Here is a 14,967-nt window from a genome sequence, read left to right as displayed (position 1 = left end):
GTCCCGCAGTGCCCATCCCGCAGTGTCCATCCCACAGTGTCCATCCCGCAGTGTCCGTGTCCCGCAGTGCCCATCCCGCAGTGTCCATCCCACAGTGCCCATCCCGCAGTGCCCATCCCGCAGTGCCCATCCCGCAGTGTCCATCCCGCAGTGTCCATCCCACAGTGTCCATCCCACAGTGTCCATCCCGCAGTGTCCGTGTCCCGCAGTGTCCATCCCGCAGTGTCCATCCCGCAGTGTCCATCCCGCAGTGTCCATCCCGCAGTGTCCGTGTCCCGCAGTGTCCATCCCGCAGTGCCCATCCCGCAGTGTCCATCCCGCAGTGTCCATCCCGCAGTGCCCATCCCGCAGTGCCCATCCCACAGTGTCCGTGCCCCACAGTGCCCATCCCGCAGTGTCCATCCCGTAGTGCCCATCCCGCAGTGTCCATCCTGCAGTGTCCATCCCGCAGTGTCCATCCCACAGTGCCCATCCCGCAGTGTCCATCCCACAGTGTCCATCCCGCAGTGTCCATCCCGCAGTGCCCATCCCGCAGTGTCCATCCCACAGTGTCCATCCCGCAGTGTCCATCCCGCAGTGCCCATCCCACAGTGCCCATCCCGCAGTGTCCATCCCGCAGTGTCCGTGTCCCGCAGTGTCCATCCCGCAGTGCCCATCCCGCAGTGTCCGTGTCCTGCAGTGTCCTGCAGTGTCCTGCAGTGTCCTGCAGTGCCCATGTCCTGCAGTGCCCATGTCCTGGCCCATGTCCTGCAGTGTCCTGCAGTGTCCTGCAGTGCCCATGTCCTGGCCCATGTCCTGCAGTGTCCTGCAGTGTCCTGCAGTGCCCATGTCCTGGCCCATGTCCTGCAGTGTCCTGCAGTGTCCTGCAGTGCCCATGTCCTGGCCCATGTCCTGCAGTGTCCTGCAGTGTCCTGCAGTGCCCGTCCCCTGGCCCGTGTCCCGCAGTGCCCTCATGTCCTCCGCACGGGCTGTGAACGCAGCCTGGCACCGGGACCGCAGCCAGGGCAAGCAGCAGCCGGAGAACACAACACAGGCGCTGGCAGCTGTTTGTTTCAGTGATTTCAGTGATTTCAGCTGCCCTGTTTGCTCACCACAAGCTTAGGAAGCGTTTGCAGCCACTTCCCGACTGAGGGTTACTGGTGGAAGCGGAATATCCTAAAGGATACTGCTAAAGAATGCGAGTTTTATTAGTAGTGCAACTTGTCTCAACTATTGAACTCTTTAAAGCCATAATTCTGAATTCTGGATTCTTTTCCATCGATTCATTTCCATCCCAGTGCCACAGGAGTTCCCGACTCGGGCACACCCACGAAGAACCCTGAGGAGGGTGGCTGCTGAGCTGTGTTACAAGCCCTGGCTGGTTTCCTGGGCAGGTCCTGTCAGGGAGCTTGGCTGTGCCTGGAGTCGCTGGGCTCCAGTTCCTCTCTCTTTGCTGCTCTGTTTTGCTGTCACCCAGTTACACTCCAGATGGGGAGTACATTTTAGCTGTGCCTTCAACTCATTCCGGTGTTGCAGCACACATAATTTTGAGCTTTACTGATTTTTGCTCAGTGTTGCCAAGGTTTAACCTTTCCTCTTTATCCCCACACCAATATTTTTGTCAGCATTCTCTTGTGTCTGTCCTGTTGGAGCTTCCCCTTGGTGGTGAGCAGGGCAAGAAGACAGCCCAGGTTTGGGTTCTGGGGGGGATGTGGGGCTGAAGGGGCTGGGGAGGGCTGGTTTGGTGTCAGTGTGAGGGGATGAGCTGTGCACTCCTCGAAGTCCCCATCCTGCTGCTGCCTCTGGCTCAGGTGAGCCCCCTGACAAAGGTGTGCAGGTGCCTTCACAGGCTCTCTGCACTCAGCACACCAAAAACAGGCCCTGGACTCCTCATTTTACAAATTTCTGTGTTCAAACCTTTTGTCTGAGACATGTTATACATACAATCATCCCAGGAAACCCTTCCATCCCTCTGGAGAGCTCCAGCACGGCCACAGGGAGCCCTGGGCTCCCCAGATGTGAGAGGGATGAAGAGCAGTGGAATGGTGTCAGCTGGAAGGGCCTGGAGAGCTGCAAAGCCCTGTCCCGAGCGTGCTGCTGGCTGCTGGCTGTCAGCCTGGTCCCATTTGGAGCTGTTCTCTGCTTTCACTCCATCCTGCACACTGCTCTCCAGTACTTGCATGCACAAGTACCACGTCCCCATCCCAAATTCAGTGCTGGCTTTCAGCACTCTGATATGAACTGAAAGAGAAGATGTTTTCCCCTCTAATCAAAGCGAAGTTGTTCTCTCCAGGGATCCCAAAGACGTGGGAAGCAGTGGGGAGAGTTGAGCTTACTAATGAGCCCTACACCAAAGGCTCTTTTGTGGCAGAGGGTTTTTTATAGGAAGTTGAGCTGCTTAAAGGGAGCTCATTCTGAAGAAGCCATGTAATGCATTTCAGAACAGGTGCTGATGTGGGGAAGAAGGTGTGTACACCTTGCAGAAACAGCTGCACCCACGAGAGGGTTTTCTCCAGGAACCCAGGAGTGCCCTTCTGCCTGTGAAATCAGAAGGGAATTAGTGTTTCTGCTGGAGAGGAGAGCTGGGGTTGGAAAAGCTGCTGTCTCCCACCCTGGCTGCTGAGAGCTCCTTGAGGAGCTGGGTGAGTTTGATGTCTCTTTCTGCAGCCTCCCCGTGCCTGGCACTGGCTGAGCAGCTCCTGCCCAGCTCCTCCCCAGCCCGTGGCTTTGCTGAGAGCCAGCACAAGCGTTGGGATGTGGAGATGTGGAGCTGGGGAACAGAATGCCTTCAGCACTGTGAGAGTCCTGGGCTAACAGGACAGGGGAGCAATTCCAGGTACACCAGGATGTCCAGGACAATACCTGGAATGGTGGGGAGAGCTCTGACAGGGCTGGGCTGCCAGGTGGGGAGGAGTTGTGTCACTGCAGGTCACTGCTGGTGTCACTGAGGGCTGGGGTGGCCTGGAGCTGCTGCTCAGAGGGGTGACCTTGTCCCTGCACCCTTCCCACCCTGCTGCTGGCACCCGTTTCACCCCGGCTCTCGGGATCTGCTCGCGGAGATTAACGCTTGTCCTTGCCTGGGGAGTTTGGTGATACTCAAAGCGCTGTGCAAGCTGACAGGAGCACGGATGGGTGCTACAAACCAAAGCTTCTGAGCAATCAGACAGAAAATGAAGCTGGCTGCTGGGAATGAGGCTGCTGGAACCAGATCCCTCCTCATCTGGGCCGTTGTTTGGGCAGTTCATGGCACGTTAATGCTGCTTGGGCAGTTCTCTGATGTTATCAGAGATGTTAACCCAAGACTCGGGGGGAATTGGGTTCTCTGGAGAGCTCCTCTGCCAGTTGCTGCCCATGGTCACAGAATTCCAGACTGGTTTGGGTTGGGAACTCACATCCCACCCCAGCCATGGCAGGGACACCTTCCCCTGTCCCAGCTGCTCCAGCCCCAATGTCCAGCCTGGCCTTGGGCACTGCCAGGGATCCAGGGGCAGCCCCAGCTGCTCTGGGTGTGGAAAAAGAAAATGTTTGGGATGGGAAAGACTTTTCGAACAGTTTTTGATTTTTTCATTTTTTTTTCAGCGTTGTGGTGCTTAAGACTTTATAAAACCAGATGTGGAACCCCTGGATCTGAGGCAGTGTAATGGCCTTCACTGAAGTGGCTCTTTCTGCTTTCCTGTGACTTTCCATCCCAACGAGGAATCCCAGAAATTGGGATTTTTCCATCTGCAACACGTTCCCACTTGGTGGCAGCATTGCTCCTTATTACACCACACTTACAGCTGCATTTTTAATAAAAACCACTCAAACTTTTGGGGTCTTTCCGACACAGCTTCTACACACGAATGAAATAGAGGAACAAGCAGAATTTTTTTGTTTAATGGCTACAAAATTATGGAGATTTATCCTAATGGACCGGCTTCTCTAGGTCATGTTTTTTCATCTTTCTTTAAAGTGAAAAATATGTAAAACACAGGGAAATGATTCTGAACCCATTTCCAACATTCGCACACTCGGAGTCCGTGGGTAGAATACTGATAAAGGAGGAGTGTTTTGTATGGAAATGCTCTGTCACAAGGTGAAATTTGAGGGTTCACTTTTCTATCCTGTAAGAGTGAAGGCATAATTGCCATCTGCTAATTCAGAAAGTCCAGGGGTGGAGGAATAACCACGGGAGCACAGGGGACAGCAGAGAAGATGGGCAGCAGGGTTGGTTTGGAACAGGAATTCCCTAGGACAGGTGCCATTCATGTTTTCCCTTCCCCACACCTCTCCTAATTTAAATTCTTTCAATTTGGAATGTTTGTTGTTGTTTTATAAAATCCAGGAGTTCTCAATATTTCACAGAATCATGGAATGGTTTGGGTTGGAGGGACCCCAAATCCCCCCCATCCCACCCCAGCCATGGCAGGGACACCTTCCCCTGTCCCAGCTGCTCCAGCCCCAATGTCCAGCCTGGCCTTGGGCACTGCCAGGGATCCAGGGGCAGCCCCAGCTGCTCTGGGCACCTGTGCCAGGCACTGCCCACCCTGCCAGGGTCTTAATTTTAAATTAGACTCCTCTGTTGTCTTGCTAAGAAAAAAAAAAAAGCCAAACCAACCCACCCTGAGCCCTCAGATGTTGTCTCTGGGAGGTCTCAGAAGATCCTCAATCCAGCAGTGGCATTGCTTGTTTCTAAATGAGACAAGGGTTTTTATTGCACAGGAAATGTAAAACAATGTTGGTGGAAGAATTGCAGGGGAATTCTTAAAGGTGCAGAACTTAATGTCCAGCATAAACAGAAGGGACAGCTGGGGATACAGGCATCATAAAGTCACCCCAGGACAGGAATGGTGAGGAATATCTTGAGGGGATTAAGACCTCAAAACTTACTTTATGGCACAGTGGAGGGGTCTAGCTCTGCCTAGACACAGCTGATAACATTCCTGTGAGGAATATTCCGAGCACATGGGAGGTTTCCTGGCATGGTCTGGTTCCCACACCTTCCCTGGAGCTGGCTGCAGGCTGAGGCACACAGAGCATTGCCCAGGCTGATCTTGTTAATGTACCAGAAATACAATTCTTTATAACCCCTCACTCCACCTTTGCACTTCCTAATTGAATTCTGTGAGTGATGCCTGCCCGGGGACCCTGGGCTGGAAAACACACAGGGGCTGGTTTGCTTCTCCTGGGGACATTCACTTCTCCTGGGGACATTCACTCCTGGGGACATTTACCTGGGGACATTCACCTCACCTGGGGACATTCACTTCTCCTGGGGACATTCATTTCACCTGGGGACATTCATCTCACCTGGGGACGTCCACTTCACCCAGGGATATTCACTTCTGGGATATTTGCTTCACCTGGGGACATTTGCTCCTGTGCTGGGGCTGAGCAGTGGCAGCTCTTGGCAGACCAGCACCATTTATTTTCCTGCTCACAGACACTCGTGGCTCTGCAGGGGCTGTGTGGGGGCACTGGCAGAGTTCTGTGGTTCAGTGTTCCACCTGTGATGGGTTGGGAGCTTTTACTGAGGGTGGGCAGGCCCTGGCACAGGTGCCCAGAGCAGCTGGGGCTGCCCCTGGATCCCTGGCAGTGCCCAAGGCCAGGCTGGACATTGGGGCTGGAGCAGCTGGGACAGGGGAAGGTGTCCCTGCCATGGCTGGGGGACACTGGGTGGATTTAAGGTCCCTTCCAGCCCAACCCATTCCATGATTCCATGGTTCTTTCCCAGTCCCCCTTCCTGCTGGTGGGCTGAGTTGTGGTGCACAGCCCCAGACGGGCCGTGGGGATGTCTGGGGATCGCCAGGGTCAGGATCAGCAGCAGAAAGGAATCACTGATTTCTCCTCTTGGAACCTGTTACTGGGGAACGGCTTCCTCCTGTAATCCCGAGCAGGTACTGCAGGTCCCCGTGTTAATTGTGCTTAAACTGCAGCAGTTTAACATTTTTCTTGCGGGCTGGCTGGAGTAAATTGGGTACTCGCTCCCCTAATTAAGTATTGAATGGGAAGTGTCTGATGTGCGGCGATACAGAGCACTTGTTCCTCCTGGAGACGCCGGGCTGAGCGATGAGCTGAGAGCTGGGCTGATGTCTCCAGCCACAGCCCCAGAGCTGCTGATTGACCCTTCAGCTCTGGATATCGAGCACACGGATCAGCGTGCTGGGAATGCCTCATCCCGCTCATCCCAGCGCCTTGGTCTCCCGGCGCACCGAGAGCTGCTCCCGGGAAAGCCGCAGGTGCCACAAAACCTAAATGCTGGATCTGGCTGGAGAGAGCTGGGATCCCCCGGGATAGCCGGGAGCTCTCAGGTGTGCGGTGCTTTGGAGAGCTCTGCAAGGAGAGGGTTCTCGATGGTTCTTGGGGTTCATTCCTAGCGCAGGGTCTGGCTTGGGGAGCGTGGGAATCATGGAAACGCAGCTGAGCGCCTCGGGACAGGGGTGGATAAATCCAGAGAAGGATCCATTCCCATGGGACACTCCATGGACCCGGGCGGTGCCAATGCCGCAGGGAGCAGAGAGCAGTGGTCCTGCACCCCTGGAGTCCTGATCCCCCATCCACGGAGTCCTGATCCCCCATCCATGGAGTCCTGATCCCACATCCATGGAGTCCTGATCCCCCATCCACGGAGTCCTGATCCCCCATCCATGGAGTCCTGATCCCCCATCCATGGAGTCCTGATCCCCCATCCATGGAGTCCTGATCCCACATCCATGGAGTCCTGATCCCACATCCATGGAGTCCTGATCCCACATCCATGGAGTCCTGATCCCTCATCCATGGAGTCCTGATCCCCCATCCATGGAGTCCTGATCCCTCATCCATGGAGTCCTGATCCCCCATCCACGGAGTCCTGATCCCACATCCATGGAGTCCTGATCCCTCATCCATGGAGTCCTGATCCCTCATCCATGGAGTCCTGATCCCGTATCCCGCACCTGTGGAGCCCGGATCCCGCACCCCGCACCCCAGATCCCGCACCCCAGATTCCTGCACCCTGGGCCCCGCACCCCTCATTCCGGATCCTGCACCCCGGATTTCCGCACCCCTGGCTCCCTGTGGCTCCCGTGGCTCCCCATTGCTCCCCGTGGCTCCCGTGGATCCCCATTGCCCCCTGTGCCCCCCGTGGCTCCCCATTGCTCCCCGTGGATCCCGTGGCTCCCCGTGGATCCCGTGGCTCCCCATTGCTCCCCATTGCTCCCCATTGCTCCCCGTGGATCCCGTGGCTCCCCATTGCTCCCCGTGGCTCCCCATTGCTCCCCATTGCTCCCCATTGCTCCCCGTGGATCCCGTGGCTCCCCATTGCTCCCCATTGCTCCCCCTTGCTCCCCATTGCTCCCCATTGCTCCCCGTGGCTCCCGTGGCTCCCCATTGCTCCCCATTGCTCCCCATTGCTCCCCATTGCTCCCCATTGCTCCCCGTGGATCCCGATTGCCCCCCGTGGCTCCCCATTGCCCCCCGTGGCTCCCCATTGCTCCCCATTGCTCCCCATTGCTCCCCATTGCTCCCCGTGGATCCCGTGGCTCCCCATTGCTCCCCATTGCTCCCCATTGCTCCCCATTGCTCCCCATTGCTCCCCATTGCTCCCCGTGGATCCCGTGGCTCCCCATTGCCCCCCGTGGCTCCCCATTGCTCCCCATTGCTCCCCATTGCTCCCCATTGCTCCCCATTGCTCCCCATTGCCCCCCGTGCCCCCTGTGCCCGCCGGGCTTTGCCGGGTGCCCGCGCTGCTCTCTGGAGCTGCCTGCTGCCGGGGGCAGGTGAAACGCTGGGCTCTGGGCAGAGCCAGCGAGCTGGGCTGGCTTTAATCTTGGTTCCTCACGCTGCAAAAAGCAATAAGAGCAAGAAGCCGATCGAGAGAAAAACATTTCCTTAAATTATTTTTTTTATAATTAGTACCTTACCAAAAAAATTCATTTTAAAGAGTAAGGATTTACAACTGCACAAATGGGTTTTAGCTGCTTAGAATGAAACGACTGAGGAGTGACGAGTCTCTCCCAGGCAGCTCTAATGAAATATTAATTGGATAAAAGCTTTAATATAGATTTCTAAAGCAGCTTTTTTCCTTCCGATGTAACATATTGTAGCTGGAAACTGCTCTCATCCGCCGCTGTAAGAGCAGATGAGGACCTGACTCTGCACTGTGGACATTTCCTACTGGTTCCTCAGTCATTTTTTATAGGAGGAATTAAGAAAGAATTAGGAATGGAACAGGAGAGGAAATACAAAAGACAAATTGGAGGAGAGAGATCAAATCAGCGAGAGGCTGGGTGTGACAGAGCAGAAGTGTCAGACAGGGAAATGAACTCGGGAGGATTTTCTACCCTCTGTTCTTGACAGAAAAATGCAAAAATTCACCCCTGATTTTTTCAGCACGGAAACACACGAGAACCTCTGGCTCTGGATTCTGCTCAGAGAGCTCTGGCTTTACTCCTGGGCTCTGCTGGATCCCTCCAGTGCTTCCTGCAGTGCCAGCAGTCAGTTCCCAGATCCCAGAGAGCTGGATCACAGGAGTGTTTCCCAATGGGACAGGAGGAACAAACATCAGTTCCAATGCAGGAGCTTTCTGGCAGGATCTGTGCCCGAGGAACAGCAGCAGCAGAGCTTGCAGTGAGCCCAGGAACCCAGGGCAGAGCCTGCAGCTGGGCCCGAGCTGGTGGCCATGAGCTGCCCCTCAGGTGGGTCACACAATCCCAGCCTGGTTTGGCTTGGAAGGGACCCTAAATCCCACCCAGTGCCACCCCTGCCATGGCAGGGACACCTCCCACTGTCCCAGGCTGCTCCCAGCCCCACCCAGCCTGGTCTGGATTGATTTTGTGCCTGATTTACCATGACATCTGCTCTGATGGTGATGTTTCCGTGGGGTCTGGGTGGCCTCAGTGGGAGCTGCTGGCATTGCAGGTGGCAGGGAACCCACGAGTGGGGATTGCTCCTCATCCTTGATCCCTGCCAGTTTCACTTCTCATTTCCAGTGTGGTGGTATTTTCCACACACAACTCAAACCATATCAGCAATCCCGATGCAGTGAGACATGAAACCAAATATTTTACTGCAACTCCAATGTAAAATTTTTTCTTTTCATCTTCCAACTCTGTAACTCTGTCAGAGAGTCAATCGAGTTTCTCTAGAAAGATTCCTCCTTTAGAAATTGGTGTTTGTTGCATGCCAACACAGTGCTCGATTGATTTGAGAGATTTGTGGTTTCTCCCCTCTCAGAGTTGTCTCCAAACAGAGCATCCCCTGCTGAAATAAACATCTGAGCACGCTGCCCACAGGGCTGCTGCTGCAAGAGCTGCTTCTGGAGAATTTAAGCAGAACTGTGGAAAAATCCTTGAGAAAATAAACCATTGGCTCATGAGGACAATCTTTTGCTCTGTGGCAGTGTCATGAGTGGGAGGAAGAGGCATGTGGACATAAGCTGAGTTTTTTCTGGGGAGAGGAGAGCTTGTGCATAGCAGGGACAAACAGGGGCTGCTGCTGTGGGTTCAGCTCCTGAGGCTGCAGGAGGTGATAATTTCCTTCTGTCCCTAATGAAGATGTATCAAGGTGGCCTCGTTATTTCTGGAAGTCATCTCTTTCAGAACCTGCATCGCCACTGGCAAGCTCGAGAGTGTGAGTTCCCTCCTGGGAAGGGAGGGGAGAGCCTGGGGAGGATCCAGCCCTCACTGCTGCCAGCTGTGCCAGCTGTGCCAGCTGTGCCTCTCCTGGCACTGGGGAGAGGATCCAGCCCTCACTGCTGCCAGCTGTGCCAGCTGTGCCAGCTGTGCCTCTCCTGGCACTGGGGAGAGGATCCAGCCCTCACTGCTGCCAGCTGTGCCAGCTGTGCCAGCTGTGCTGTCCCCAGCAGTGCTGGGATCCAGGGCTGGCACTGCACCCAGCAGCACCTTTAATCAGCACTAAATGTTCTGAGGGCAGGCTCCAGCCCTTTCCTCTCCTCAGGGAGGAGAGGGGAAATGTCTGGAGCCACTCCTGTTGGGGTCAGGGCGGATTGAGGCTGCTGCTTGTGCTGCTGGTGTTCCCTTGGCACACGGCTGCCCAGTTCTGCACTGTTTGGCAGCATTTTTAAACCAGTGCAAATTGGTGCTGCTTTTCCACAGCCATATGTTCTGTCCAGGCTTCATCCTCCTCTCCCTGTTTAAATGCTCTTTCCATGAGTGTTGTTGCCTTCTGCAAAAGCACTTTAATATTTCTGTTTACTCTTTTGGAGACAAAATCAATATTTGTTAGATGCAATTATGAAGAATGATGGATGCACTGTCAGTGGTATGAGAGTAGGAAAAATGATATTATGGCACAGGCCTGTGCTTAATAGAAACAGAGAGGAGCTACAAACAGGCTGGCCTGAAAAGCCCATCCCAGATCTGGAATAAACAGGAAGCTTGTCAAGTGTTGGTTTAAATTGGAGTTGATTGCCTGCTTTGGGCAGTGACTGAACATTTGCTTAAATAGGAATTGAGTTTGCTCAGGCTGTTTGTGCCCCTTTGGGTTTCCCGTGGGTGTCACACGTGGCTCTGCAGCCCCCAGCACCTCCAGCCTGCCTGGGGAGCTGCTCCTGCTGCCAGGACAGCCAGTGCCTTCACATTCTTCCCTTCTCCTTCCATTTTAGTCTTGGCTTAACTGCAGATGAGGTGGGGGTTGTGGCACCGGCCCACCGTGACAGGCCGTGCTCCCCACGCTCTCTGCTCCCAGGGGACAGGATGGGAGGGAATGACCTCAAGTTGTGCCACAGGAGGTTTAGGTTGGAGATCAGGAAAAATAAAATTTCCTCATGGAAAGGACAGGCTGCCCAGGGCAGGAGTGCCCATCCCTGGGGGGTTTCACAACCCTGGGGATGTGGCACTTGGGGACACGGGGCAGGGGTGGCCTTGGCCCTGCTGGGAATGGTTGGACTTGAAGGGCTCCTCAAAAATTCAGTGATTCCATGATCCACAGGTTTTATGTTCACACTGATGAGAGAATTCTGGCTCAACAGAACCAAAATCCTGGATTTCTCTTGGCTGGGAAAGCCCCTGAGCCCATCGAGCCCTGGCAGTGCCCCACGGCCCCGCTGCCCTCTGAGCTGCCCCTCGAGAAGGGCCTGGACTGAGGAACACTCAATATTCACTGTCCAGGGCAGGTGCAGGACCTGGGCCAGCGTTGCTGGCTGAGCTGAGGTGAAGGACAGAGACCCAGCTCTGCTGGGGACTCCATCTGAGCACAGCCCAGAGACCCAGAGCTATCAGCCTCCTAGATTTACCTAATGGGTAATTTTCTCCTTATTCCTTTCCACCCTTGGAGGCTTTTCCAGGAGGTGAAGCTCAGAATGTGGCTTTCCCAGGGAGATTTCCCAGGATGGGTGAGGGGATGGGGATGCTCACCCCAGCTGTGCCTTTACATAAACCCTCATGGAGCCAGTTTGCTTTGGGCTTGAGTTTTTTCCCTTCTCTGTGTTCAAGGTTAAACTTTCACTACAGAGAATTAGCTGGTAAGAGACAAAGAGCACTGCTCAGGAGGGGTAGGGAAGATAAATTTCACAAAAGATTTTCAGCTGCAGTACCTGAAGATAGATCAATATTTTCTATTTGCCTTAGCACTAAGCTTATTTTCCTTCATCACTGAAGAGATACTCACTTGTGCCTTCTACCAGAACATTAAACTGTTCTCTGCTGATAAATGGTTAAGAAAGACAAACAATAGCACTTTCCAGGAGCTGCTTTATCTTGCAGGACGACATCAGTCCTTTTGATAAACAGAAAACTCACACTTCTCTCTTAACTTGGAGAGTCCCTGCTGGAGCCCAGCCTCACTGGCTCCCTGCTGGCTGAAATCCCCGATTTTCCCTATTTCTTGGAGCCCCCCAGTGTGGTGTCCCTGCTGTCCCTGTGTCCCCAGGACACACTGTGATTTACCAGCTGTGGGACATGGGGACTGTGAGCTGCAGGTGTCTGTGTCCCAGCTGGGGATGGCTGCGGTGGGAGACAGCCACAGAACAGCTCAGCAAACACAGGCACCACGGCTGGAACGAAGCCTTGGGTGTGCTGACAAATCTGGAAGCTTAAGGCCAACTAATGGGCCAAGAGAGCCCAGAATTACTGGAATTATAAATGAGTTATTGGTGCAGAAACTGCAGCGTGCGTGAGGAGGGGGCAGTGGCTCCCCACTGCTGGAGAGAACTGGGAATTCCCAGGAATTCTGCCCTGGGAGGTGGAGCAGGGCAGAGCTCCTGCTGCTCCCAAGCTGGTGGAGAAGAGGCTGGGTCACATTTTGAATACTGAGCATCCCAGAGGGAAAACACCATAAAATGTTGGTTGCCACATTGTTCCCTGCGAGGTGAAAATTTAAATGATAGCAGAATGGTAGTGAGGGGATGACCATGATGAGTTCTGAAGGATCCAGATATTCTGATTTTCACCGAATTTCTGGATTCCTGTAAATAAATCCATGTAAAGAGCCCCAGAATTTAACCCCTGTGTGTCAGCAGCACATGGCAGAGGGGGAAATGGAGCAAACCACGGGAACCACCTGGTTTAGAATGGGCTGAAAACCCTTGAGCCAAGGCCTCTCCGCTTTGTGAAGAATGTTTGTTTGCTCCTCCTGTTTTGGGTGTGTTTGCCATCTGTTAGAGGCAGGGAAAAGAGGCTCTGCCTGCTGCTGGACCCGCTGGGGGCTCGGGGCAGCTCTGGAATCTCCAGGGGCTCCCTGGAACTGGGGGTGTGGGATGAATATTGGATCACCCCTGGCCTGTGCTTACACTGCTCCCAATTCCAGGGCTGATTAAGCACCTGCATTGGTATTGTCTGATTGCTCCCAGGATTTATTTGGATGTGAATTGTGCTCCCATAGCAGCAAACACTGCAGTTCTTACTCAGTTGTGTACATGTTTCAAACCCAAATCACATTTGTGTTTTTGAGCAACTTTACAGCCCTGGCAGATGGAGGGCTGCACAACCATAGGTCAGGTTTTGCAAAATAAAACTGTATTTTTCCTGGAGAATGGCTCCTACCGAACAACAGAGAGGATTTAGACATTTTTCAGTGACATTTGGCTCTTTAAACCCGGTTTCACAGTGGGATTGTAGCTGGTGCTCAGCTGCAGGAGCAGTGGAAAGGCAGAGCTGTGCTAATGACTCGTCTCGGAGGCTGCAGAGGTCTGAAGGAGCAGGGAGCAGCTGGTGCAGCTGTGGAGGAGCAGTGACACGTTTGCTGTCCCCTCAGAGAACTTCCCAGATCCATAATTACAGCACCAATTCGGAGTTACAGCAGCCTGTGCCAGCCACAGCCGGTGCAGGCTGGGGGCTCTGGGGGCTGTGTGGAGCTCAGCTCCCGAGTGCTGCTGCTCTGGGCTCTGCAGCCTCTCCTCGCCTGTCTGCTCCACCAGCCTGGCTTTCCCTGCACCTGGCTGGGAGGTCTGGAGCTGTGGTGGCCTGGCCAGAAATTCTGGGGGGCACCGAGGGCAGGGAGCTTCCCCAGCGCAGGCTGGGGGACACTGGTGGGCACAGTGGGACACCAGAGGTCCTGCATGGCACAGCTGCCGTGGGAATGTGCCCTGGGACAGCTCCCTGTGCTCAGGGGTGAGCGGCTGGGGCAGCATTCCTGGGATCCCAGCCTGCTCTGGGTGGGGAGGGACCGTAAAGCCACCCAGTGCCACCAAGGGACACCTTCCCCTGTCCCAGGCTGGCCTGGGCACTGCCAGGGGTCCAGGGGAGTGCACAGCCCTGCATCTCCTGCATGCAGTGGGGTGGCAGCACACACAGGACACAGAAATCCCCGGCGCTGTGCTGTGTCCCACGCCAGCTCTGCTCTTGGGGACACAGCCGGGAGCGGTGGCTGTGATGTAATATCGGTTTATTTTTAATAAAACGCGTTTGGAGGCAGCCCTGGCGCAGGATGCTCCGAGCTGTGGCACCGTGGCACCCAGGGGCTGGGCAGCCAGCACACCAAGGCAGATGGGCATGCCCCAGGGCCTGGCAGCAGATGGAGCTTGCACGGCTCAGGAGAACAGAAATGTGCAGGCTTTGAGCTTGGTCCAGCTTCACTGAAGGCAGTTTTCTGTTGGCTTCGGGGGCTGGCGGAGCAGGGCCTTTCCAGGCTGCTTTTGTTGGGTTTGATTTTGAGAAAAACATCATCTGTGCTGAGCACAGAGACACTGAGGTGTCTGTATGGGAGGTACCAACCGTGCCCAGAGACATTTCAGCCTTCAGTGTGCCATGGTTTTGTTTGTTTGTTTGTTTTTAAAAGGTGATCTCGCCCCCCCAGTGCCCCTCCCCATCCTGCCCCAGCATTTATTTCCCATTCCCAGGCAATTCCTCAAACTCTCTGTGCACTGGGCCTCCCGACCCTGTTTAGTGTAATCAGATAAGCATTGATTGCACTTAACCTCACAGAGCTTCAAGATGGAAAGGTCCAATGGTTAATTAACAATTGTTAATTGTTTAAGGATGGTTTTGTTCCTGTGCTGTGTGCCCAGCTGCCATCCACCCTGTCCAGCCCTGCCTGGGACACTGCCAGGGACTGGCCTGTGGTACAAACTAACTAACTAACTAACTAACTAACTAACTAACTAACTAACTCACTGCAAAGTCCATGTTGTTCCATTCCGATGATTTGCTTCAGAGGAACTGCTCCACGTAGGAAAGTTATTTTTAAGCACTATTAATTCTTGTTGTTGCAAAGGTTCTCTCGTACATCCAATTAAAAACCATGTTTTGTGTAATTTGTAACTTGAGAAAAATCGATTCCAGCGACAAGCCTTTCATGTCTGGTGTTTTGGCATCAGGTAAAGCAGAGCACCAGGAGGGGAGCCAGGCTGAGGCACCCCTGCTGATCCCAACCTGTGCATGGGAACACCCAGAGCTGGGGTGAACGTGTGTCCCCGAGCTCTGGGGGTCACTGACAGGTCCAGACTGAGCTGAACGTGTGTCCCTGAGCTCTGGGGGTCACTGACAGGTCCAGACTGAGCTGAACGTGTGTCCCTGAGCTCTGGGGGTCACTGCCAGGCCCAAAGCTGAGATGAACGTGTGTCCCCGAGCT

Source organism: Pseudopodoces humilis, chromosome 9 (genome assembly GCF_049639895.1).
Source record: "Pseudopodoces humilis isolate 2021_Gansu_Grassland_sample_001 chromosome 9, ASM4963989v1, whole genome shotgun sequence".
In the NCBI taxonomy this organism is placed as follows: Eukaryota; Metazoa; Chordata; class Aves; order Passeriformes; family Paridae; genus Pseudopodoces; species Pseudopodoces humilis.
This window is presented reverse-complemented; position numbering follows the sequence as displayed.